Source organism: Arachis stenosperma, chromosome 6 (assembly GCF_014773155.1).
Source record: "Arachis stenosperma cultivar V10309 chromosome 6, arast.V10309.gnm1.PFL2, whole genome shotgun sequence".
Lineage (NCBI taxonomy): Eukaryota > Viridiplantae > Streptophyta > Magnoliopsida > Fabales > Fabaceae > Arachis > Arachis stenosperma.
This window is the reverse complement of record NC_080382.1, coordinates 66,739,675-66,764,754: the sequence shown is the minus strand read 5'-3', so window position 1 is coordinate 66,764,754 and position 25,080 is coordinate 66,739,675. Positions and strand designations below refer to the sequence as shown.

Here is a 25,080-nt window from a genome sequence, read left to right as displayed (position 1 = left end):
GTTTTCTGAATGGAGCATCATAGGTATTTTCTATGATGGTCTGTCTGAACTGTCCAAGATGTCTTTGGATAGCTCTGCTGGAGGATCTCTTCATCTGAAGAAGACGCCTACAGAAGCTCAAGAACTCATTGAAATGGTTGCAAATAACCAATTCATGTACACTTCTGAAAGGAATCCTGTGAACAATGGGACAAATCAGAAGAAAGGAGTTCTTGAGATTGATACTCTGATTGCCATATTGGCTCAGAACAAAATATTGACTCAGCAAGTCAATTTGATTTCTTAAAGTCTGTCTGGAATGCAAAATGCACCAGGCAATACTAAGGATGCTTCATCTGAAGAAGAAGCTTATGATCCTGAGAACCCTTCAATGGAAGAGGTGAATTACATGGGAGAACCCTATGGAAACACCTATAATCCTTCATGGAGAAATCATTCAAATCTCTCATGGAAGGATCAACAGAAACCTCAACAAGGTTTCAACAACAATAATGGTGGAAGAAACAGGTTTAGCAATGGCAAGCCTTTTCCATCATCTTCTCAGCAACAGACAGAGAATTCTAAACAGAACCACTCTGACTTAGCAACCATGGTCTCTGATCTAATCAAAACCACTCAAAGTTTCATGACTGAAACAAGGTCCTCCATTAGAAACTTGGAGGCACAAGTGGGACAGCTGAGTAAGAAAATTACTGAACTCCCTCCTAGTACTCTTCCAAGCAATACAGAAGAAAAAATCCTAAAGGAGAGTGCAAGGCCATCAACATGACCGAATTTGGAGAGGAGGAAGAGGCAGTGAACGCCACTGAGGAAGACCTCAATGGGCGTTCACTGACCTCCAATGAGTTTCCTAATGAGGAACTATGGGAATCTGAGGGTCACACTGAGACCATAGAAATTCCATTTGATTTACTTCTGCCATTCATGAGCTCTGATGAGTATCCTTCCTCTGAAGAGGATGAGTATTCACTGAAGAGCAAGCTGCTAAATACCTTGGAGCAATCATGAAGCTAAATGACAAGTTATTTGGTAATGAGAGTTGGGAGGATGAACCCCCTTTGCTTACCAAAGAACTGGATGACTTGTCTAGGCAGAAATTACCTCAAAAGAGACAAGATCCTGGGAAGTTTTCAATACCTTGCACCATAGGCACCATGACCTTCAAGAAGGCTCTGTGTGACTTAGGGTCAAGTGTAAACCTCATGCCTCTCTCTGTAATGGAGAAGCTAGGGATCTTTGAGGTACAAGCTGCAAGAATCTCACTAGAGATGGCAGACAATTCAAGAAAACAAGCTTATGGACTTGTAGAGGATGTTTTGGTGAAGATTGAAGACCATTACATCCCTGCTGATTTCATAGTCCTAGAGACTGGGAAGTGCATGGATGAATCTATCATCCTTGGCAGACCCTTCCTAGCCACAGCAAAGGTTGTGATTGATGTTGACAGAGGAGAACTGATCATTCAAGTGAATGAAGAATCCTTTGTGTTTAAGGCTCAAGGATACCCCTCTGTCACCATGGAGAGGAAGCATGAAGAGCTTCTCTCAAAACAGAGTCAAACAGAGCCCCCACAGTTAAACTCTAAGTTTGGTGTTGGGAGGCCACAACCAAACTCTAAGTTTGGTGTTGAACCCCCATATTCAAACTCTAAGTTTGGTGTTGGGAGGTTCCAACATTGCTCTGAGAATCTGTGAGGCTCCATGAGGGCCCTCTGTCAAGCTACTGACATTAAAGAAGCGCTTGTTGGGAGGCAACCCAATGTTATATTTATCTATTTTCCTTTGTTATTTTATGTTTTCTGTAGGTTGATGATCATAGGAAGTCACAAAATCAATTGAAAAAGCAAAAACAGAATGAAAAATAGAAAGAAAAACAGCACACCCTGGAGGAGAACTTGCTGGCGTTTAAACGCCAGTAAGGGTAGCAGTTAGGCGTTTAACGCCCAGTCTGGCACCATTCTGGGCGTTTAACGCCAGAAAGGGGCACCAGACTGGCGTTAAACGCCAGGAAAGGGCAAGAAGCTGGCGTTAAACACCAGAAATGGGCACCAGCCCGGCGTTTAACGCCAGAATTGGCACAGAGTGCATTTTTGCACGCCACTTGGTGCAAGGATGACTTTTCCTTGACACCTCAGGATCTGTGGACCCCACAGGATCCCCACCTACCCCACCACCCTCTCTCTTCTTCTTCACCCATTCACCAATCACCTCTACCACTCTTCCCCAAAAACCCCTCACCTATCAAATCCCACTATTCTCTTCACCACTCACATCCATCCTTCATAAAACCCCACCTACCTCACCATTCAAATTCAAACCACTTTCCCTCCCAAACCCACCCATAATGGCCGAACCCTACCCCTCTCTTCACCCCTATATAAACCCATCTTCACTCCTTCATTTTCACACACCCTAAACACTACTTCTCCCCCTTTGGCCGAACCACAAAGCCATCTCCATCTCCTCTATTTCTTCTTCTTCTACTCTCTTCTTTCTTCTTTTGCTCGAGGACGAGCAAACCTTTTAAGTTTGGTGTGGTAAAAGCATTGCTTTTTGTTTTTCCATAACCATTTATGGCATCCAAGGCTGGAGAAACCTCTAAAAAGAGGAAAGGAAAGGCAAAAGCTTCCACCTCCGAGTCATGGGAGATGGAGAGATTCATCTCAAGGGTGCATCAAGACCACTTCTATGAAGTTGTGGCCATGAAGAAGGGTCAACTTTGATCAAAGGTTGGACCAAGTCCTTATAGACATTTGTGAAGAGGGCGCTCAATGGAAGAGAGATTCAAGAGGGAAGCCGGTTCAACTGAGAAGGCATGACCTCAAGCCCGTGGCTAGGGGATGGTTGGAATTTATCCAACGCTCAATTATTCCCACTAGCAACCGGTCCGAAGTTACTATAGACCGGGCCATCATGATTCATAGCATCATGATTGGAGAGGAGGTAGAAGTTCATGAGGTTATAACCCAAGAACTTTATAAGGTGGCGGACAAGTCCTCTACCTTGGCAAGGTTAGCCTTTCCTCATCTCATTTGTCACCTCTGTTATTCAGTTGGAATTGACATAGAGGGAGACATCCTCATTGATGAGGACAAGCCCATCACTAAGAAAAGGATGGAAAAAACAAGAGATCCCACTCATCATGAAATCCATGAGATGCCTCAAGGGATGCACTTTCCTCCACAAAACTATTGGGAGCAAATCAACACCTCCCTAGGAGAATTGAGTTCCAACATGGGACAACTAAGGGTGGAGCACCAAGAACATTCCATCCTCCTCCATGAAATTAGAGAATATCAAAGAATCATGAGAGAGGAGCAACAAAGACAAGGAAGAGACATTGAGGAGCTCAAGCACTCCATAAGACCTTCAAGAGGAAGAAGAAGCCGCCATCACTAAGGTGGACCCGTTCTTTAATTTCCTTGTTCTTTATTTTCTTGTTTTTCGAAATTTATGCTTATGTTTATCTATGTTTGTGTCTTATGATCATTAGTGTCTATGCCTTAAAGTTATGAATGTCCTATGAATCCATCACCTCTCTTAAATGAAAAATATTCTTAATTGAAAAAGAGAAGAATTGCATGAATTTCAAATTTTATAACAGATTAATTATTTTGATGTGGTGGCAATACTTTTGTTTTCTGAATGTATGCTTAAACAGTGCATATGTCTTTTGAATTTGTTGTTCATGATTGGTTGGCTCTTGAAAGAATGATGAAAAAGGAGACATGTTACTGAGGATCTGAAAAATCATAAAAATGATTCTTGAAGCAAGAAAAAGCAGTGAATACAAAAAAAAAAACGAAAAAAAAAGGAGAAAGAGAAAAAGAAAGAAATAAAGTTGTGATCCAAGGCAAAAAGAGTGTGCTTAAGAACCCTGGACACCTCTAATTGGGGACTCTAGCAAAGCTGAGTCACAATCTGAAAAGGTTCACCCAATTATGTGTCTGTGGCATGTATGTATCCGGTGGTAATATTGGAAGACAGAGTGCTTTGGGCCACGGCCAAGACTCATAAAGTAGCTGTGTTCAAGAATCATCATACTTAACTAGGAGAATCAATAACACTATCTGGATTCTGAGTTCCTAAAGAAGCCAATCATTCTGAATTTCAAAGGATAGAGTGAGATGCCAAAACTGTTCAGAGGCAAAAAGCTAAAAGCCCTGCTCATCTAATTAATACTAATCTTCATAGATGTTTTTGGAGTTCATTGCATATTCTCTTCTTTTTATCTTATTTGATTTTCAGTTGCTTGAGGACAAGCAACAGTTTAAGTTTGGTGTTGTGATGAGCGGATAATTTGTACACTTTTTGGCATTGTTTTTAGTATGTTTTTAGTATGATTTAGTTAGTTTTTAGTATATTTTTATTAGTTTTTAGTTAAAATTCACTTTTCTGGACTTTACTATGAGTTTGTGTGTTTTTCTGTGATTTCAGGTATTTTCTGGCTGAAATTGAGGGACCTGAGCAAAAATCTGATTCAGAGACTGAAAAGGACTGCAGATGCTGTTGGATTCTGACCTCCCTGCACTCGAAGTGAATTTTCTAGAGCTTCAGAAGCCCAATTGGCGCGCTCTTAACGGCGTTCGAAAGTAGACATCCTGGGCTTTCCAGCAATATATGATAGTCCATACTTTGCCAAAGATTTGATGGCCCAAACCGGCGTTCAAAGTCACCTTCAGAATTCCCAGTGTTAAACGCCGGAACTGGCACCAAAGTGGGAGTTAAACGCCCAAACTGGCACAAAAGCTGGCGTTTAACTCCAAGAAGAGTCTCTACACGAAAATGCTTCAATGCTCAGCCCAAGCACACACCAAGTGGGCCCGAAAGTGGATTTTTATGTCATTTACTCACCTTTGTAATTCTTAAGCTACTAGTTCCCTATAAATAGGACCTTTTACTATTGTATTTTCATCTTTTGATCACTTTAGATCTCTAGATCAATCTTGATAGCTATCTTTGAGTAGTCTTATACTATCTTAGATCATTGGGAGGCTGGCCTCACGGCCATGCCTAGACCTTGTTCTTATGTATTTTCAACGGTGGAGTTTCTACACACCATAGATTAAGGTGTGGAGCTCTGCTGTACCTCGAGTATTAATGCAATTACTATTGTTCTTCTATTCAATTCAGCTTGTTCTTATTCCAAGATATTCATTCGCACTCAAGAACTTGATGAATGTGATGATTATGTGACGCTCATCATCATTCTCACTTATGAGCACGTGCCTGACAACCACTTCCGTTCTACAAGCAAACAAGGCTTGAATGTTTATCTCTTGGATTCTTTAATCGGAATCTTCGTGGTATAAGCTAGAATTGATGGCGGCATTCAAGAGAATCCGGAAGGTCTAAACCTTGTCTGTGGTATTCTGAGTAGGATTCAATGATTGAATGACTGTGACGAGCTTCAAACTCGCGATTGTGGGGCGTTAGTGACAGACGCAAAAGAATCACTGGATTCTATTCCGACATGATCGAGAACCAACAGCTGGATAGCCGTGCCGTGACAGGGTGCGTTGAACATTTCCACTGAGAGGACGGGACTGTAGCCATTGACAACGGTGATGCCCAACATACGGCTTGCCATGGAAGGGAGTAAGAAGGATTGGATGAAGACAGTAGGAAAGCAGAGAGATGGAAGGGACAAGCATCTCCATTCGCTTATCTGAAGTTCTCACCAATGAATTGCATAAGTATCTCTATCTTTATCTTTATGTTTTATTCATATATCATCCATAACCATTTGAGTCTGCCTGACTAAGATTTACAAGGTGACCATAGCTTGTTTCATACCAACAATCTCCGTGGGATCGACCCTTACTCGCGTAAGGTTTATTACTTGGACGACCCAGTACACTTGCTGGTTAGTTGTGCGAAGTTGTGTTTATGCCATGGTATTGAGCACCAAGTCTTTGGGGCCAGTACTAGGGATTATTTGAGTTGTGAAAAGTAGTGATCACAATTTCGCATACCACTGAGCTTGAGCTTTACACATTCAGAGGCTTCTTTTAGAGTTGAACGCCAAGTTGTAACATGTTTTTGGCGTTCAACTCTGGTTCGTGACGTGTTTCTGGCGTTTGACTCCAGAATGCAACATGGAACTGGCGTTGAGCGCCAGTTTACGTCGTCTAATCTCGAATAAAGTATGAACTATTATATATTTCTGAAAAGCTCTAGATGTCTACTTTCCAACTCCGTTGAGAGCTTGCCATTTGGAGTTCTGTAGCTCCAGAAAAACCATTTCGAGTGCAAGGAGGTCAGAATCCATCAACATCAGCAGTCCTTTGTCAGCCTTTTATCAGAGTTTTGCTCAGGTCCCTCAATTTCAGCCAGAAAATACCTGAAATCACAGAAAAACACACAAACTCATAGTAAAGTCCAGAAATGTGAATTTAGCATAAAAACTAATGAAAACATCCCTAAAAATAGCTAGATTATACTAAAAACTATCTAAAAACAATGCCAAAAAGCGTATAAATTATCCGCTCATCATATTGCAACGCTTCAATATGCAAGAATGTAAGCCAATTTCAACCCCACTTCCTATTAATTTCAAATTATCCTCAAGTATGTGCCCTAGTAGTGAAATAGAGAGGATGGAAATGTCACGAGTATCGTATGCATCAGCGGTGGGAAGCCTTATGTATGTCGTGATCTGTACAAGGCCAGATATTGCTCAAGCAGTTGCGGTGGTATGTCGATTTATAGCAGATCTGGGTAAAGAGCATTGGAATGCTATTAAGAGGATCCTGAGATACATCAAAAGGACCTCGAATGTTGCATTATGTTTTGGAGGATCGGAATTCATTGTCAATGGATATGTTGATTCAAACTTTGCTGGTGACCTTGATAAACAAAAATCTACTACATGATATGTGTTCATGCTTGCAGGAGGAGATGTGAGCTGGCTATCTAAATTACAGACTGTTGAAGCTTTATCTACTATAAAAGCTGAATATATGGCAGCTACACAAGCATGCAAGGAAGCTATTTGGATCCAAAGGTTTATGGAGGAACTTGAGCACAAACAACAGAAGATTCTTGTATATTGTGACAGTTAGAGTGCCTTACACATTGCTTGGAGAAAAATACTCCTAAGTAATAGCCATCAAACTTTGATGGTGGAGAGAGAGAAAGAATAGTAACCTCATGTTACGGGTGATTTACGTAACAGATGTTCATTTATAAATTGAAAATCTTTTCATTTTGTTTTTAATCGAGTCATCCAGATAGAATAATATAATATTTCTTTGAGTAGTTTTTTCCTATATATGTAGGGCTGGAAGTGAGTCAAGCCAGCTCGAGCTCAACTCATTAATAGCTCGATAAGCTAAGCTCGTGAGCTAGTGAGCCAAGCTTGAGTTTGGAATTAAGCTCATAAATTAAATGAGCCGAGCTTGAGTTTAGATAAGCTCAGCTCATTAGCTCGTGAGCTGACTCGATTATATATAATTATTAATACACATATTCTATATGCATTTAATCTATACTTTTAATATTATATATATATATATATATATGAAATAGTAATATATAATTATATATATGTTAATGATCTTAATTATTTAAAATTTTATATTTATTTTTTACATATAATTTTGATGTAGGACATAAATAAAAAATTTATGATTTATTGATAGATAACAATATATAAAATTGATCTTTTTAAATATTTTTTAAAATATATAAGTTATAATTTATTGATATAGAATTATAAATTATGTATTTATGTTTCTATTATTTGAGCCAACTCGTGAGCTTAAGCTAGCTCGTGAGATTTCGGTGAGTCGAGTTTAAGCTTAAGAAATATGCTCGATTGTTAATGAGTCGAGCTGTGAGTCAAGCTCAATTTTTGTGAGTCGAGCTTGAGCTTGGTCTAGCTCGACTCAGCTCGACTCACTTCTAGGTTCCAGCCCTGTATATATGTAAAAAAAAGTGTGTTCTTGTTTTGTTAAGAAAGAGTGTTATTGTAATTTTTTTGTGATAGAAAAAAATTATAATTCTAAGAAAAAATTATTCAATTATTTTTATATTTTACTAGTGTGTTCCCCACACTTCGCGTGGGTTGTCCTATAATCTTGCTTTTTTTTAGGTAGATATTCAATGTAATATACACATAAAAATTTATATATAAATAATAAAATTTTATTTTTTTTAATAGTTATTTTTAAATAATGTATATTTTACATATTATTTTTTTATTAGGTTTTCTTAAGTTATTAATTGGTATTTTTTTATATTTATGTAAAATCATTATATACAAAAAATTGTATATGAGAAATAGATTGATTAATATTTATTTATGTCTTAAGTAAATATTTAATCTTTAACATAAAATTACTCATTTTCAAATTTTTAGTTTTAAAATTATCTAATCTTATCCTGTTAAATCAAATTTATTTTTTACATTTCAAAATATATTATATTTTTGAAAATTTTATCTAATATCATAAATTACAATTATGATAAATTTTTAAAATTTTAATTATAATCAATAAATTTAACGTAGGAATCCATATATTAAATATTTTGCGGTGTTATGTTGAACATAAACAATTATTAGTGTTGGTTGTTTTATCTATTTAATATTATAAGATAATTTATTTTATTTAGTTATTCTTTTGGCACTTAGAAGTTAGAACACAAATATTTTTATAATAGAAATTTGTGGATATTTACAGAAAAATAATCTTTTTAATATGCTAGTCGTTTCTAGTGTAAAATCCGTACTACGTGCAGGCTAAATGTTGAATTTATTAATGTTTATTCATTGATATTAATAATTGTTATTTTTAATTTGAAAAAGTAGTGATATATATAAAAATCTATTATACAGTATATAAGACTATTTCATTTTTTATTTATAGAGGCCAAAATAATTTTATTGTTTTTCTAGCTGGTATTAGAAAATTTTACTTAAATATAAAAGTTATTATATTTATATATTTAAATAAATGTTACACTCTATTACTTTTATAGAATCCAAAAAAATTAAAATTTTAATAAAAATAATTTATATTATAATTAGACAAATAACGTTTATTAATTAAGTAATATTTAGTTATATTATTAGATCCTAGTATATAGTCTGTGATAGAGTAAGTCATATACTTAATCTACTTTATTATATTTATATATAGTTTATTTATAAAAAGATTGGTATATATTTATTGAAAGGATTAATTTATTTATTATACAAAAAGATTAAGTGATTAATCTCTTTTGTTATGTTGATGTTTAATTCGATTAAAAATGATAATCTTTAATCATTATGTAAATGTGAAATTAACTATTTAAACTATTTTTTTGGTATATTTCTTATCCTTGGTGTCATTTGTTTTATAAATATATTTTATTTTTCGGTTTCTTAATCTATGTACAAAATAACTTATATATGATTGGGTTATATAATTATATTTATTTAATCATATAAATAAATTCTAATATTTTTTTATTAATTGTTTTAATGATTCGAAAATTCTAAAAACTTATTACGGAAGCAAATATTTTTTTAAACAGTCAAAATGTCAAGATTTCTTATTACTATAGTTGACAAAAATTTGTATTTTAAAATATTATTAATATAAATATACAAATATGAAAAACCACCCAATTAATCTTTTGCATTTTTACTATGAGTCAATGCAAAATTCAGTAAATTTATTTATGGCAGAGTACTCATTTATTATTACTGTAATTAAAATAGTAAAATATAATCAATTAAAATTGTTTTCCCTCACTTCCTTTATTAATATAGTTAAGAATAGTAAATAAAATAAAAAAGAAAAAAATTATGGTTAGATGCATCTTTATCATTTTATTTTTATTTTTGAATTAAATTACTAATCATTATTTATATCATTGCATTATTTTTATTGAAGCATCCACATATTTTGCATTTTAATTATATTAAGCATAAACAATTCAATTGTAGTGGTCTACTATTTGAATCAATCATCCAATAACTTAATTTCTTGGCTAAATCATTGATCACATTACTATATAAGTATCTAAGTATAATCAACCCAAATTTTTATATGCAAGAACAAATATAAAATATATATCGCAAGATATTTTTCGTGAATTTTTTCTTAGCATAAATATTTCGAAGAGCCTTCTCTTCTTTGAGAGGAATTTTTTGTAAAAAATAAAATTAGGTGAAGAAATTTTTTATTAAATTTAGACTAAAAATATGCATTATACATTATATATATTTTGTCAATTTTTTTGGTCAAAAAATAAACTTCACTTTTCTAACTCAATGTATTCTTGAGTGAACCTATTCCACTCATTCCTTTGAACATTCTTTCATGTTTAAACTTAAACTCTCTTACTATGACTTCCAAAATAAGCCTAACCCATTCTTGTAACCAACTCCTAAAGTCAAAGTGCTCTAATCACTCATGTAGTTATTTTGATTCCCTCTTCTCCTATATGTGTATTTAAAAGGGGTATTTTCTTCATGTCCTCAATTTTTTGGCTGATGGGGTGTTAGCTTGAAGAATGTGGCATTGTCTTAGAAGATAGATATGAAGGTGAAGGTGAAGATATAATACCAAAAACAGACAAACATCACAATTAACAATATTTGTTAGTGCAAGCAAAGAGATGCCAAAGAAACTCCACTGGTTTTGAACAATCCAAGAATCTCCAAACTAAAGTACATATTTTATATGGCTTTGCCAAATTTCATTTGAAAAAAAAAAAAAAAAAAACAAAAGTTTAAACACCTAATTTTGTCCTCGATTTCCTCTGCACAAATGCATCCCTCACTGTTAAATAAAAAAATATATTAATCATCACATATATATACATGTTTTGCTGGTTCAACTCGTCTTTTTCTTGCAAGTTAACGAATTATCTCATGAGTTTTAACTTGTTTTAATGACTCTAATTATAGGCAAAAGCATACATATAAACAACTTAAAATGGTTGATCATAATAGATACTATTTTACTGGTCAAAATAAAAAATCTAAGGCAAACTAAAGAGTGATAACATCTTAAAAAATAGTTAGAAGTTAAAAAATTTGAGTATATCATATCATGACATAACTGATGTTGTCCCTGTATCAATTGTTTAACATGATATTACTTATCTCAACGGTATTACTTAAGTGTTGAATGAGACAATAAAGTTGTGCAGTCAAGTTAAGCCATACCTTATTAATGTTTGAAGTTGTAAAATTCATTCATTATATCTCTAAACCAATCAAAGCAGTTTTGCTCTCTTCTAATAAAATATATGCTTCAAATGGATCCTTTCTTAAGCTATTGTATCATCTGAAACCGCTTTATCACAAATATAAAATATCAAAATTTTGGTGTTTATTTAATGGAAAAGATGATCTTCAAATTGAGTTTTAGTACTATGCAGTATAACATAAAAAAAAAATAGAAAGCAGACTACATATATAAAAGCCCCAACATGATCAATGTGTAGTAGCTACATATTTTCGAATGCTAATGAAAGTGGTGGGTGCAACACCAAAGCCAATCAGTAGACAGTATCACAATGTCATACTTTACATGGTCTTGAGAAGTGGAACCAAAAGGACCATATATACATAATTTTGGACCATGAACTGATCTCTTTATGGTATAATGGAGATATATCACATTCTTGAGGTCCATCCTCAGTTTGAAAATAATCTTGACTTTATATTTTTTTACAATTGAATAAAAAATTGAATAAAAAAATTGAGGACATATCAAAATATAAAAAAAGTACAAAAACAAAAGAACAATGCTCATCAACACCATGTAAGCAAGTACCTTGAGAATAAATCGACATAAGGTAGATATCTAACTAAAAGAAAAATGAGAAAAAAACAAAGAATGAGGTGTTAATTAAAGTGTGTTCAAAGTCATCCCTGAAGAAATTAGCCTTTTCTTAATTGGAAAAGTCACTAATTTTTTTTCCAGGAAAAGCACAATGTTTCTTTAAACCGTTGGAGCTTGTAGCATATTTAGTCGGAAAGTTGCACCAGATTTTCTTCAAAATCCTAATAATAGCTATTGTTCAAATACAGATTTTCTTGTTTTAGGAGGCAAAACAAATTTTCATTGAAAATTACTTGATAGATACTTCTTAGGAACACTAAAATATATTTCTAGTGAAGGAAATGGAATGTATGCATTTAAATTTTACCTCGCATATGTATGCTTTTAAAGGTTGGAAGTATTCCAAAGTGCTCGTGGAAATTGAGATCCAAAAGCATTATTACCTTATAAGTTTGCCAGGACTTTCAAGCCATCATGAGCAAGCTGCATTGGAATTCCCTCACTAATCCCTAAAATCACAATGAAACCATCTCATCAAAACATCATATGTTTAAGCTGCAAACAAAAAATAAACTGCTCCTGCTCATCAAAATTCAATTTAATTAAACCAAAATCTTTTCTAGTTCTTATCAATGCTTTTAAATGATGAAATATATATTTTTCAAATTTATTGGATGATACAAAAATGCCAGCAATTGACATTTTAGACAATGAAGAATAAAGAAAAGAAAAAAAAAACAACAAAGGTCGACTGTTTGAACTTTATTTTCTTTCTTAATTTCATGTTCTAATCTCTTTTTAATAAATATTTTTTTTAAGTCACAAACTTACAGGAGGAATAGAAATTGCTTCAAAGGTTATATATAAATTTAACAAAACAATAAGTTCATAGTTGCGCTTCTGTCTAGTAGCCATTGCCACAAAATTGAAGTTTGAATGAAGGAAAGCGTTGCAGCCGCAGTGGTTTGTTCATTGGTTAGCTGGGAATTGGGTTCTTCACTTCTTCCTACATTCTTATAGCTTCTGGGTCCTGCTTAATTGGTTGTTTTTGAAGTTTATCTTTATTTATAATTATCGTAATAATTAAAATTAATTTTTTACACGTTTAAAGAGAAAAGTAAAAGACAAATGTATAGAAAAAAACAAAATGTATTAATAAAATACTATAGAAATCCATAGAAGACGAAGAATATCAAGAAAAAAATAGCAAGATAGCAATTAAGAAAAATAAATTTATCCAAAATAGCTCAGGCAACAGTTATTTAATATGGCTAAAAAATTTGTGAACAATATTTTCTAATGTATTTGCACACAAAAACAACTTTTTTCAAATTTTGGATATAAACACCTCTACTAATGAAATACAATTAATTTTATGAAGAAAAAGTGAGAACAATTTTAAACAAAACAAAGGAACCCCTTTAAAGTCCATTTGAATTATAATCACTTACCTTAAGAAGAAGAGCATTACACACATACCCTAGTACTGCTTTCTCAATGCGTTTTGCATTAGACATCAAGAGATCATCTCCAACTAACTGCACAACATTGTAATGAGTGAAAATCATTCAAATAATGTTCCTTATAAATAACATCTCAATGGTAAGAAAAATATTTAATAATCTGAATTTTGAGCACAGCAGAACAGTTTTAGTTCTCACAAAGCATAAAAAGCATTTCAACCAAATTGGATCATTCATTAGTTCTGACTAAGAAACCTATACAAACAGCCACAACTTGGCACTACAATGATGTAGTGGATACTGAAAGGGTATCAAATTCTAAAGTTTACATGTTTACTCACTGAATCGAATTTGAGTTGAATTTTAACATTGTTAGCATTAGCTTGTCATTTGTCTTCATATAAGCATTTAGAATTCCACCCAGTTTAAGAATCATATTCATTGTTGAAGAGTTTCAATTTTTCAAAGAGCAAGCTAGTGCTGTAATCCAGGAAACATAGGATGATAATAAAAAAGCTCACATACTGTTTCAGATAAAAAAAAAATCATCCTCCCAACCCATATCTTATTGGTACAATTATGATAGAAACATATATACTGAAACTTGTTTAAGAAATGTTTGTATTTCTCTTCTTTCAGCATTTTTTCTAAGTGCCTAAACCTAAACTAACTGTATCTGCATTAGTCATCACCAAGACCCAGCATAATGAACAATTTAGTTCAGCTCACCAAAATTGTAAAAGACCACAATGCTACCTACCTAATACATATATGAGACCAAGAAGTAACTCAAAAATTAAATTGCCGCTGAAAATAACAGATTGGCAAAAGATAATCCTACCAATATATCTCCTACCCAAACTGAAACAGAGTTTCAGTAGTATGTGTATCCCAAAAGTTTCCCATTAATACAGAACACGCTCCCATTAATTCACCTCCAATGTTATTAAGTGAAACTGGAAGGGTATGCGCGATCTGTAGGAGAACAAATTTTAACCAAATGAAGAACAAATTTAAAAGATGAAAAACTGATCAACTACACAGAAATCTTAAATTAGTTGTACAACACAAACACAAAACCGTGAAAAAATTATCTCACAGAATTTTTTTTGCATTACTTAATGATCTTCATTGCTCCAAAATTATCTGTTATAGAATGTCCAAAACAGGAAAAAATATAAGAAGAAAAACCTGAAGAATTTTAAGTATGAGGAACACTCCCTCCTCCACTTACACTCCCTGCCAAAAATAATTATCGGATCAACTATGAGGGGAAAAAGAAAAGAAAAAAGGAAGCAGATTATACAAAAATATATAATTTTTAAAAAATAATTCAACTTTGGAGATCTATTGAAAGGAAATAAATTTTTACTCAGAAGTGTTAGATATAGCAAATTATGCAGTTAGCAAAATATTTTTGACGTCAATCATAATCTTCATAGTTCATAATAAAGAGAAATCAAGAACATTTCCATTTGATCAAGTAATGACAACAAAAGTGATTAAAAGCAAGAAATGCCTAAAACACATAAAAATCATGCTTAAGACAATATCATAAAATTCTATAAGCAAATCATAAAATTCTATTACTATTTTATATTTTCCAAAAGCCAAACAATAGAATTCAAGAAAAACATATTAAGCTAATAAAATCAAATAAGAAAAAACTAACACAACTCATGAGTTGCATTCCTCAGTGATACCTACTAAACCCAGTGCTGGTATGAGTAGATCATATTTAATTCAGATTCCAACATGCTAACGTATGTATGATGAATCTGATCAAAATCTTGAAGCTGTACAGCCTTAGCAATTTCTTTATGATTTTTCTCGTCCTACTTTCTCTTTCTTTCTTTATGCCGGTGAACATTCCATAAGGAGAAAAGGGAAATTACATCCATTTACCAAAGGTAAGAAACCGAAAAGAATACTCAATATATATCATAGTATATATCATCACATAATAATAATATATATGGAAGCATAGAAAATAGTAAGACAAAGAAACGTGATACCTTTTAGCTGTTGCACAATATTTTAAGTTTGCTTTCTTATTTTGGAAGTTCAGCCTCATCCTTAGTCAGAGCTAATTTTGCTTTTTCAAATTCTTCCTTGTAAAGCTTGACACTGTCTTGATATGTAGCAGTCTTCTTTTTCATCGTATCCCAAACAGCTTTCCCAGTCTTCCAGCAGGTATTTGAGGCAGACTATACATTACAACAATGGAGTAAAAATAAAAAAGTGAGACAATGATAATGAAAAAAAACGAAACTCCAGTGAAAAAAGTGAGATAATCATAATCACTCTTATAATTGCTCCATTGAAACTCCAGTGTATTTGTTCCAATAGTTTTCTTAGATCAGGATTGTCTTGTTCCAATAGTTTTACAACAACTACAGCACCCTTAGCTCCAGCATTTGATGCAATTGAGTGGATAGGTGCTTGGATAATTTCTCAAAACAATTAATGATAAAGTGATCAAATAAAAGAATATACTTCTCCTTATCAACCCCACAGAGGCAAATAAGAGAGATTCTGATCTCAGGCTTCAACCCCACAGAAGGCGTTCATACCACACAAATTTATTCTTCCCCTGTTGTTCTTTTTTGGTAGAGAGACCAAAAATTGCACAAAAATTCATTACACACTTATAATCTAAATTACAATTGGAGAAGTTGCAAACTTTTTGCAGCACAAACAAAAATTCCAGGAAACCAAAAAGAAAAAGATAGGAAAGGAACATGAAGGATTTTAAGTACCTCATTTCTAGTTGAACCGAAACCACTCTCGTCAACCTCAGGGTCCAAATCCCCTATGTACAACAACGTCGTAATGATGACATTCGCAGCACCTGCTGCCCGGCTGCAAAGGAGCGGTTGTGATGCGGTTCTACAGTGGACGTGGGTTCGTCAGCACCCTCTTCTCCTTCTCCCTCCGTCGTGTTTTCTTTTCTGCTTCGTTCTGTTTTTCTCTCTCTCACCCTTAACCCTTCTTCGTTGCTGGAGGAAGTCTTTATTCTGCCAACGCCACCTATTCCATGCCAAATATTGCATTTCTGTATCTCTTCTCATTGAAGAAACAAACATATATATGAGGATGAAATAGAAAGTAGAAACAATGATTTTAAAAGTGATAGACAGCTGGAAGTGGAACAAAATGGTTTTGAATTTGAACTTCATTGAAGTTCCGCCCAATACTCTTCTATATTACAAAATTTTTAATTTTTATTATTTTATTAATTTTTGTTGTTTTACCACTTGTCAAACATTTAACCTATACACTTGTCATTATATGAGATTCAATACTTGTCAAGTAAAGACCACAACTACACTCCTATTATATATTAATAGAAATATTAATAGATAGATAGATACAAATGTCTAATTTTTCATCTTTATATATCTTACTCTGTCATTTATCTGATACCTAACATATAAGTTTCTAAATAATCAGACCTTTGTAATTTGAAGGAAAACTAATTCCATTGAAAGATTAATGTTCAATCATAAATCTTCAATTAGATATTCATATCAATATGGTAATAAAAAAAGTTATCTGAATTAAATCTTAAAACAGTACTAAATTTTTTTAAACCATACGTCTTTGAATAATCTTGCAGTTTCACCATGAATTCCAAGCTCTAACGAATGTGTGCGAGTATTAAACAATTTCAGTTGCCGGTATAATATTTACTGTTAAATCTTGATCAACATCTTCACTATAATAATTTTTTTATATATCAAGAAAATAGTAGCCAGTATATGCGAAGGATTTGAAAAACAACGTGAATAACTATATCTAAACCCATGCACGATGATTAATAAACCCAAACGGTTTGTGTTGTATTTGTATCACAAATTTTTTTTTGATTTTTTATGGTATTTCCAAACCAACAGATCAAAAACTAATTTATCGCAAATATAAGCTTTCATTTAGGGCTTGCTGCTCGCCAATAAATTACTTGTATCATAATTTTGAAATAAATGATACGGTAAGCAAAGGAGGCCCATATAGGCTCAGTTGGAGCCGACAGGAGGGTGGTATAAGTAGCGTGCGCGTGGAACTTCGTCTCTTCATCTCTTCATAGACGCCGTTGAATTATAAAAAAAACCTATCATCCTTGTCGTCTTTTTCATTTCCGAGGTCTCTTCCGATTCACTTCATTTTTTTTTCAGTCTTTTTCTTCTCTTCTTTTATTTTTCTTTTCCTTCAATATTTGTGTTGAAAAGATATAATTTTTCTGGTACATTATTTTTGTGCTCTATGGTGATAATGCCCAATGATGCAAATCTCAAAAATCAAAATGTAATGAGACAGTTATGCCGTGGTTTTAAGTTCATCGATGACCTTCCCCATCTCTCTCTCTCTCTCTCTCTCTCTCTCTCTCTCTCTCTCTCTCTTACTTTCTTTCTTTCTTTTAAATGTATACATACATACATACACACTCAAAGTTGGTGGTGGTGGTGTTGATGGTGATGGTCGTGGTGGTAGTTGTGGTGGACGCAGCTGTAGTAGTGATGACCATGAGCATGATCACAACAACAATCATACATTGTTGGAAGGCTTTTGATGAACGCCGCTGGCTTAGTAACTGTCTCTGATTATTTCGTTATAAGTAATGAGATCTGAGGGCATTTCCTACCTCTTGTTTTCTATGGCAAACCCTTTTTTGGCTTTTTGTTTCCGAAATAATATTGATTGACGCATGCAACGACAGCTTATCTACCTTTACTTTCACTGCATTATTGATCCAAATGCGCAAACTATAATATTATGATGTTTTGATTAATTTTTTTATTGTTATTTTGGTACTACTTGGATATTTGAACCCTATGGTTTCATGTAATCTAAATGGGGGGTTCTTGACCGTCATGCAATTCCAAGTAGCTTTTGTTTTGTTTGCATTTGCCTCATAGTTCAATCAATGACAACAATAGTTTGATGGTTAAACTTCTGTGACCCAAGTAGCGTAGGACTATGTGAGGGGTTTTGTGTGGTTTTATATGATGCTCTTATTTTCTTACATTACTGAGAACTGAAATTTCCTTTATTTTTAAAATTCTTTCAACTGAAATTTGTGGCAATTATTTTTCTACTTCCCAATGATGAAAGAAAAACACAGTTGAAATGCTACAAGGTTTTGTTCATAACCCGAGCAGCACCATCTCTCTCTCTCTCTCTCTCTCTCTCTCTCTCTCTCTCTGTTTATGTGTATGTGTCTGTGTGTGTGTTTGTTTATGTATATATATATATCCATCTTCGATATGCTGCTTGAAGGCTGTGAATGAAACCAGCTGCAAAAGCTGTAGATGATTTGTCATTTGTAGCTAACTATGGAATCTGAGGGCTCTGTATTCACTTTTGATGGCTAAGTTGCTACATAAAAATTGATTTCATTTTGCAAGTCCGATGAGAAATTCTGTATCCTGCCCAATGATGGAACACATTTTCTAATGAGCGGTTGCACTGATTTGTTCATAACTGGTGTGCACCACCATCTTCACCATCATCACCACCATCATCCTCAGTCTCAGTCTCAGTCTCAGTCTCATCGCAACCTTCTGCCCTCTTTGTCTCTCTGTCATTCTCTTTCTCTCTGTGTGGGTGTAGACGGTGCACGGAGATATGGATAAAGCATGCTGCAAACGCCGTATATGAATTTTCTTGTAGCTATGAGATCTGAGGGAATCTGTAGGTTCAAAATATTTTCCTTGAAATAGCCTTTATAGAATAAATTTTTCATGTATGCTGTGTGAATTGCTTGAATAAATGATAGTGTAAACAAGCTTGGATTACTATTGAGTACTTCAGTTGCATATTCTATAGTTTTAGTTTGCTGCTTCTTTTTTTGTGCGGGATAGTATAAATATGTTCCTGCTGTATTATTCTCTTTGTAGCAGAATGGATCCTTTTATATGTTGTTTTACAAAATGTAAAGGCTATATTTTGCTGTCATTTGAGTCTTTTTTATGTGCCCAGTGATGAATGCCTATTGTAAGCTGGAACTTGAACATAATTCAAAGCCTTTTCATCCCTTCTGCCTTTTTTTCCCACTGCCATCTTGCAAAATATGCTGCTACTTCTACTACTACTTCTTCTTCTTCTTCTTCTTCTTCTTCTATAGCAGTTGTTGGTGTTGTTGCAATCTTCTTCCTCCTCCTCCTCCTCTTGTCGCTCGTTCTCTTATTATTATTATTGTTATTGTTATTAGATAATGAGAAATGACAGTGGGAAAAAGATGGTGGAGGCAGGCGGTGATCACTGCCTTAATGGATGTTAACGATTTCTGAGGGCACTGTTCGTGTTCATGGTTCTTTTATTTTTTTAAAAAAATATAATTTTCCTGGTACAATATATTTATAGGTTCAAAGACGATGGTTCATGATGATGCCCAATGATGCACATGTCAAAAATATAGAGACAGTTATGCTGTGATTTTAAGTTCATCACTTTCCTTCCCCTATCTCTCTTCCTCTATCTCTCTCTCTCTCAAATGCATATACACACACACGCACTAAATTTGGTGTTGGTGCTGGTGCTTGCGATGATGATGATGATGATGAAAACTTCTATTCTGGAGGGGTTTTGATGAACGTCACTGGCTCAGTAACTGCCTTTGATTATTTATATATACTATGAGATCTGAGGGCATTTCTCTCTAGTTTTTACTCATAAATTTTTCCAATCGTTGTACCGAACTTTTACACCTTGTTTTCGATCTATAGTTTATGTACTTGGTTCAGGTCTTGTTTCCTTGGAAAAAATTAGGTTCTTTTTTCACAATTAAAACCTTTCTTTTGAAAATTGATGCATGCCGTGCATGGTCAAATTGCCTTTAGTTTGTTTGCATTTCATGTGGAAATTTTATAAAGTTATATCTTCTCCATTTAACTATTTTGCTTTAAGGAAAAATAAACATTTTTAATGTATCTTATCTTATTTTGTGGCAGGGAAGAGAGAAGAGGGGGGGGGGGGGGGGGCGGGGTGGAGTTGAGGAATTTTATGGTTCTACATGAAAATTTGATCCATATAAATCTACAATTCCAAGCTGCTTTAGTTCTGTTTGCGGTTGCCTGCTGCATAGTTCAATGACTATGTGAGGTGGTTTATGTGGCTTATTATGATTTTTGGTGCACTTGAATTTTCGTTTACTTACCTTAGTAGCTTAAACTTCCAATCATTTTACCGTGATTCTTTATGTAAAACTGTTTTGAAATAGAGGACTGAAAAGTTGTGCTTTTACTCTCTGAGGTGAAATAGTGTAACCGATAGCAAATTAATTGTTTTAAACTTATGCTCCACGATGGAAAAATCCACTATTGAATGTCTACATGGTGTTGTTCATAACTCGAGCTGCTTAATTCTCTCCCTCTCTCTCAGATACTTGCTTACTCTCTCTGTGCGTAGATTGATAGATTATAGATAGATAAATATATTATATCTCTTCCAATGGTGCTTGAAGCCTGTGAATCAAAACCGCTGCAATAGCTGTAGATGAATAATGGATTGTAATTAACTATGAACCTGAGGGCTCTGGATACAATATTTCTGTCTAAGTATCTTCGTAATTTAATTTTTGGTGCTCTATATTTTTTTATAAGTTATGGATTTGGGATATTTTGGTTAGCATTTCAACAGTGTATTGTGTTAGCCCCAAATTTATCTTTAATGCTTCTACATGCATTAAATTAATAATTCTCTACTCTGCCCAATGATGGAGGAAATTGGCTAATGAGCGGCTGCACAGCTTAATTCATAACCGGATGTGCGCAACCATCACTACAGCCATCTCCACTGCCACCTCTATCATCATCATGGCTATCTTCTACCCTCTCTCTCTCTCTCTCTCTCTCTAATGCAAATATATACACACACTCACTCAAATGTTGGCGCGGTGGTGGTTGCAGTTGAAACGGTGATGTCAAAGATGACAACGATCAGAATCTTGTTGGTAAGGCTTTTGATGCACACCACTGGCTTAGTAGCTGTCTATGATCATTAAAATTTTGTAAGCCATGAGATCTGAGGGCACTCTACATTTTTGCCCTATTATACATGGAAATTTAGGTGAAATGGTTTATTTGGTTTTGATATGATGCAGTGACTTAAATATTGCGTTAATTATCTTAGTGGCTTAAATTATTTAGTGTTTAACTTTGATTATGCATCAAAACCAAGAAAATTTAGATTTAACGGCTAAACTGAAACATTGCCCGATGATGGAACAAACACTACTGAGAGGTCACGTGATGGTTTTGTTCATAACTGGATCCTGCATCACTCTCTCTTCCTCTCACTCAGTCACTTAATCCGATTCTGTGGGGTGTGTGTGTGCGCGCACGCATATGCCGCACGTGTGTGTGTGTGTGTATATATCTCAATTATTATGTATCTTCCAGATGGTGCTTGAAGGCTATGAATGAAACCGATGGAAAAAAGCAATCGTTTATTTGTAGTTAAGTATTAAACCAGAGGGCTGTGTATTCATTTTTTCTGGTTAAGTGGCTGTATAATTGAAGGTTCTGTTTTGCTAGCTATCTCTTTGTTATTGATTTCATTTCTTGTTACTTTGCAAGGACAGTATTTATTAATATTATTATTATTGTTGTTGTTATTGTTGTTGTTATTGAGCGAAAGTCATGTGTATGTCTATCCTTCTATTTTACACTTCATTTTTTATTTTGACATTGTTTGTCCTCCTGCCCAGTGACAGAACAAACAACAAACTGACTACTGAATGGTTTCATGGCTTTGTTTATAACTGGATGTGAACCACCACCACCTTTCTCTGCATCGTCATCATGATCCTCACTGCTGGTTGTAAATTGTGCACAAAGGATGTGGATAAAGCTTGCTGCAAAAGCTGTATATGAATTTGCTCTTAGGCCATGAAATCCGAGGGTTGTGTTCTATTTTTATCTCACCTCCCCACCACCCGAAAATTAACTGGATGCAAAATCATTTTCCTAAAGAGCCTTCGTGAGACCAGATTATCAGAAAATTGAGCATTGCTCTTGTGACTTATTTTTCCTTACTCTGATCTGAACATGGCTGGATGCATTGTTTTTGTTCCTTTTTTGGAACTGCTCATTTGCATAGTTATTAGTCCTTTTTTGGCCATGGCCTTGTGCTTATACAGTCAATATTCCATAACATTAGCTTGTTTATCTAATATGCTTATACCGCATTTCTGAATTAGTGGTTTATGCTGTGTGGATGCTTAAATAAGCAATAGTTTCAAACTTGGACTACTACTGAGTAATTCAGATGCATCAGCTATAGTTAAAAGTTTGACGATGCAGCATTTGTTCCTAACCATTCCCATGTCACCTGTCTGATGAAATAAGCTACACCGCAGCAGTGGTCTAATTGTAATGCAATTATTATTCTTATTTTGATAGGAATAAAATGACAAATAAATTCGTGAGGAGTTATATTTTGTATAAATTAGCATTTAAAAAAAAAAGTATTAATAAAGTTTTTCAAGATAACAAGTGTGGACAATTTGAAAGTAGTGTGATTACATTTGCTATTTTGGGGGATTTTATTAATACTTTTTTTATGTTTAAGGACAAATCTATGTAAATCCTCATAGTTTAATTGTCACCTTATTCTTTGGATAGCATTGGATTGTAATGGAATTATTGCTCAACAACAAATTTCAATTTGGCCATCCCTATGTAGAATTGCATTTGATTTTAAATAAAATAATCTTGCGGTAGTTACATATGGGTAGAAACATAACAATAAATGCTAATGCTTGAATAACTAGAGGGCAGAGGCATTCTTGTCAAACTTAATGATTGAAGAGCCTGTGTCTTGTGACAATATTTTCTTTGGCCATGCGTGAACTTGCAGTATAAAAAAGAATGCCCATAACAATATAAGGGTGCTGATCAAAAGTTTACAATGATAGAATATTACATTAGCGATTTATAAATTATTTGTTCATTGAAATTTTTCTGTTAGAAATCTTAAGGCAATGATTAGCATAACTCAAAAAAAGAAATATGTTGAAAATAATATAGCCATTATTATTTATTTATCAACAAATTTTGAGTATATTACAATAATCTTTTTGCTATACAAATTTTAAGGAGACAGAAAGAATTTTATATTAAAAAAAAAGTTTTGCGGCAAATGAAACAGTCATGTGGCTTTATAATCATTATTAGGACAACAAATTGATGCTTAAACTCTTAAGTAATATTTAGAGTACAATTGTTCCAGAAATGCTTCGTGTCTTCATCTGATTAATTTAAGGAATAATGTCTGAAGAGTGAAGAAGATGGGTATGTTAAGTGTTTTTGTCTTGCATAAGTTTCTAATTAGGTAGATATTGACTTTAACAATAAACTGTGGCTATATATTCATCCTATTTCTTCTTCCGATTAACAAGGTCTTAAAAAAATGGAAGACATACAACAATGCAAGTGGGTGATCAGTCTATAAAAAATGCACCATATGCCTGTGGGATACACCTTTTGAAAAATATATCTAATAATGTGCATTGTAAATTTAATTAACATGTGGCTTAAGAATACAAGTTAAAATTCTTAATTAAAAAATTATTTATAAGAATATAAAATTTAATTTTCAATGTATTTGTTGTGGTTATTAAAATAAAAAATTAAAAATTTTTTACTTACTAATAATAATCTTAATTCTTAAGACACATGTGTTTATTAAATATTTAAAAATAACAAGTTTTTATTAAATCTCAAATATCAAAAAAGTTATTGATTTGGCTATTACTTTATAACTCTTTTTTTACGGCTTTGTTTTTAATGGAGGGTGGGATATTAAGTTTCTCGTCTAACTCAAGGTGTAGTAAAGTGGAGACAAAAGTTCATATTATTTGAGATTGTGTGAAAATTTCTCCTATTTGATACGAACCTAAAAAGTGATAACTCTTTTTTATTGGATTGGTGTTTCCCTATTTTTACCAGAATCATATAAAGTTGTTACTGATTTTGATTTTAATGTGACATCTTAGGTTGTTTTTTTGTCCCATATAGCTAGAACGGTAAATATGGTAGCTAATATGTTGACAAAAAAAGTGTTTTAGTATATTCAAAATAATCCTTTGTAATAAGTATGAAAGAATACAAACTCAAAACCAAAGTAATGCTCAAATCAGGGGTTAGAACTTAGAAGTTCGAATCACAGGTACGCGCAACAACGACCAGAATGATAAAGTAGAACAAAAATTGAATGAACGTTGTTTTGGCACAAAATGGGAAAAAGTCAAAATTGCAAATTCGAGAATTGAAGTGAGTTTGTCCAAGTCTATTCGAGTTCATTTAAATCCATCCAAAAATAAATTTAATGTCGAGTCAATTTGATTCTATTACCTAAAAACGTAAACTCAAAATATTCTATGAATTAACTTGAGAGTTTGACAACCATATTTGAATAGACATAATGATCCCTTTCTCTATGTCCCATAGAACAAATATAAATAAAACAAATAAATACAACGAAAGCTGGGAAAATTAAATTAGAAACTACCCCAACTAATCCATTTAAATTAGTTATGAAGTAATAAACATATAACAACTTAATAAACCTTGCATGATCAAAATTTGCTTAGTTTTTCTATTTTTCTCTATAATAATCTTTCATTATCTTTATGACATAGTAATTAATTAGGTTCTTTAGCGTAATTTTTATTTCGTAATATAATTGAAAGTTAAAATATGATATAAAAGTGAAAAAACAATATTTTTATTATTATTTTTATTTTTTACAAAAATTTAAAATATTAAAAATATATAAGTTAAATATGACAATAATTTTAATTTTTAATCTAGTACTTTTTTAAAAAGCGAA

General features: G+C 33.3%; 1 long non-coding RNA gene across 2 annotated transcripts; it reads right to left on the bottom strand.

The window, feature by feature from the left end:
* Window positions 1-10,737: 10,737 nt before the first annotated feature.
* LOC130933416 (uncharacterized) lies at window positions 10,738-16,351 on the bottom strand. Of its 2 annotated transcripts, XR_009067706.1 has the most exons (7): window positions 16,008-16,351; window positions 15,264-15,455; window positions 14,440-14,487; window positions 14,090-14,223; window positions 13,237-13,323; window positions 11,164-12,294; window positions 10,744-10,774 (listed from the first exon to the last, which is right to left on the bottom strand). It is a non-coding gene; the product is annotated as an uncharacterized LOC130933416 (long non-coding RNA). The 2 variants fall into 2 exon arrangements; XR_009067705.1 differs by having other exon boundaries at window positions 10,738-12,294.
* Window positions 16,352-25,080: the final 8,729 nt, after the last annotated feature.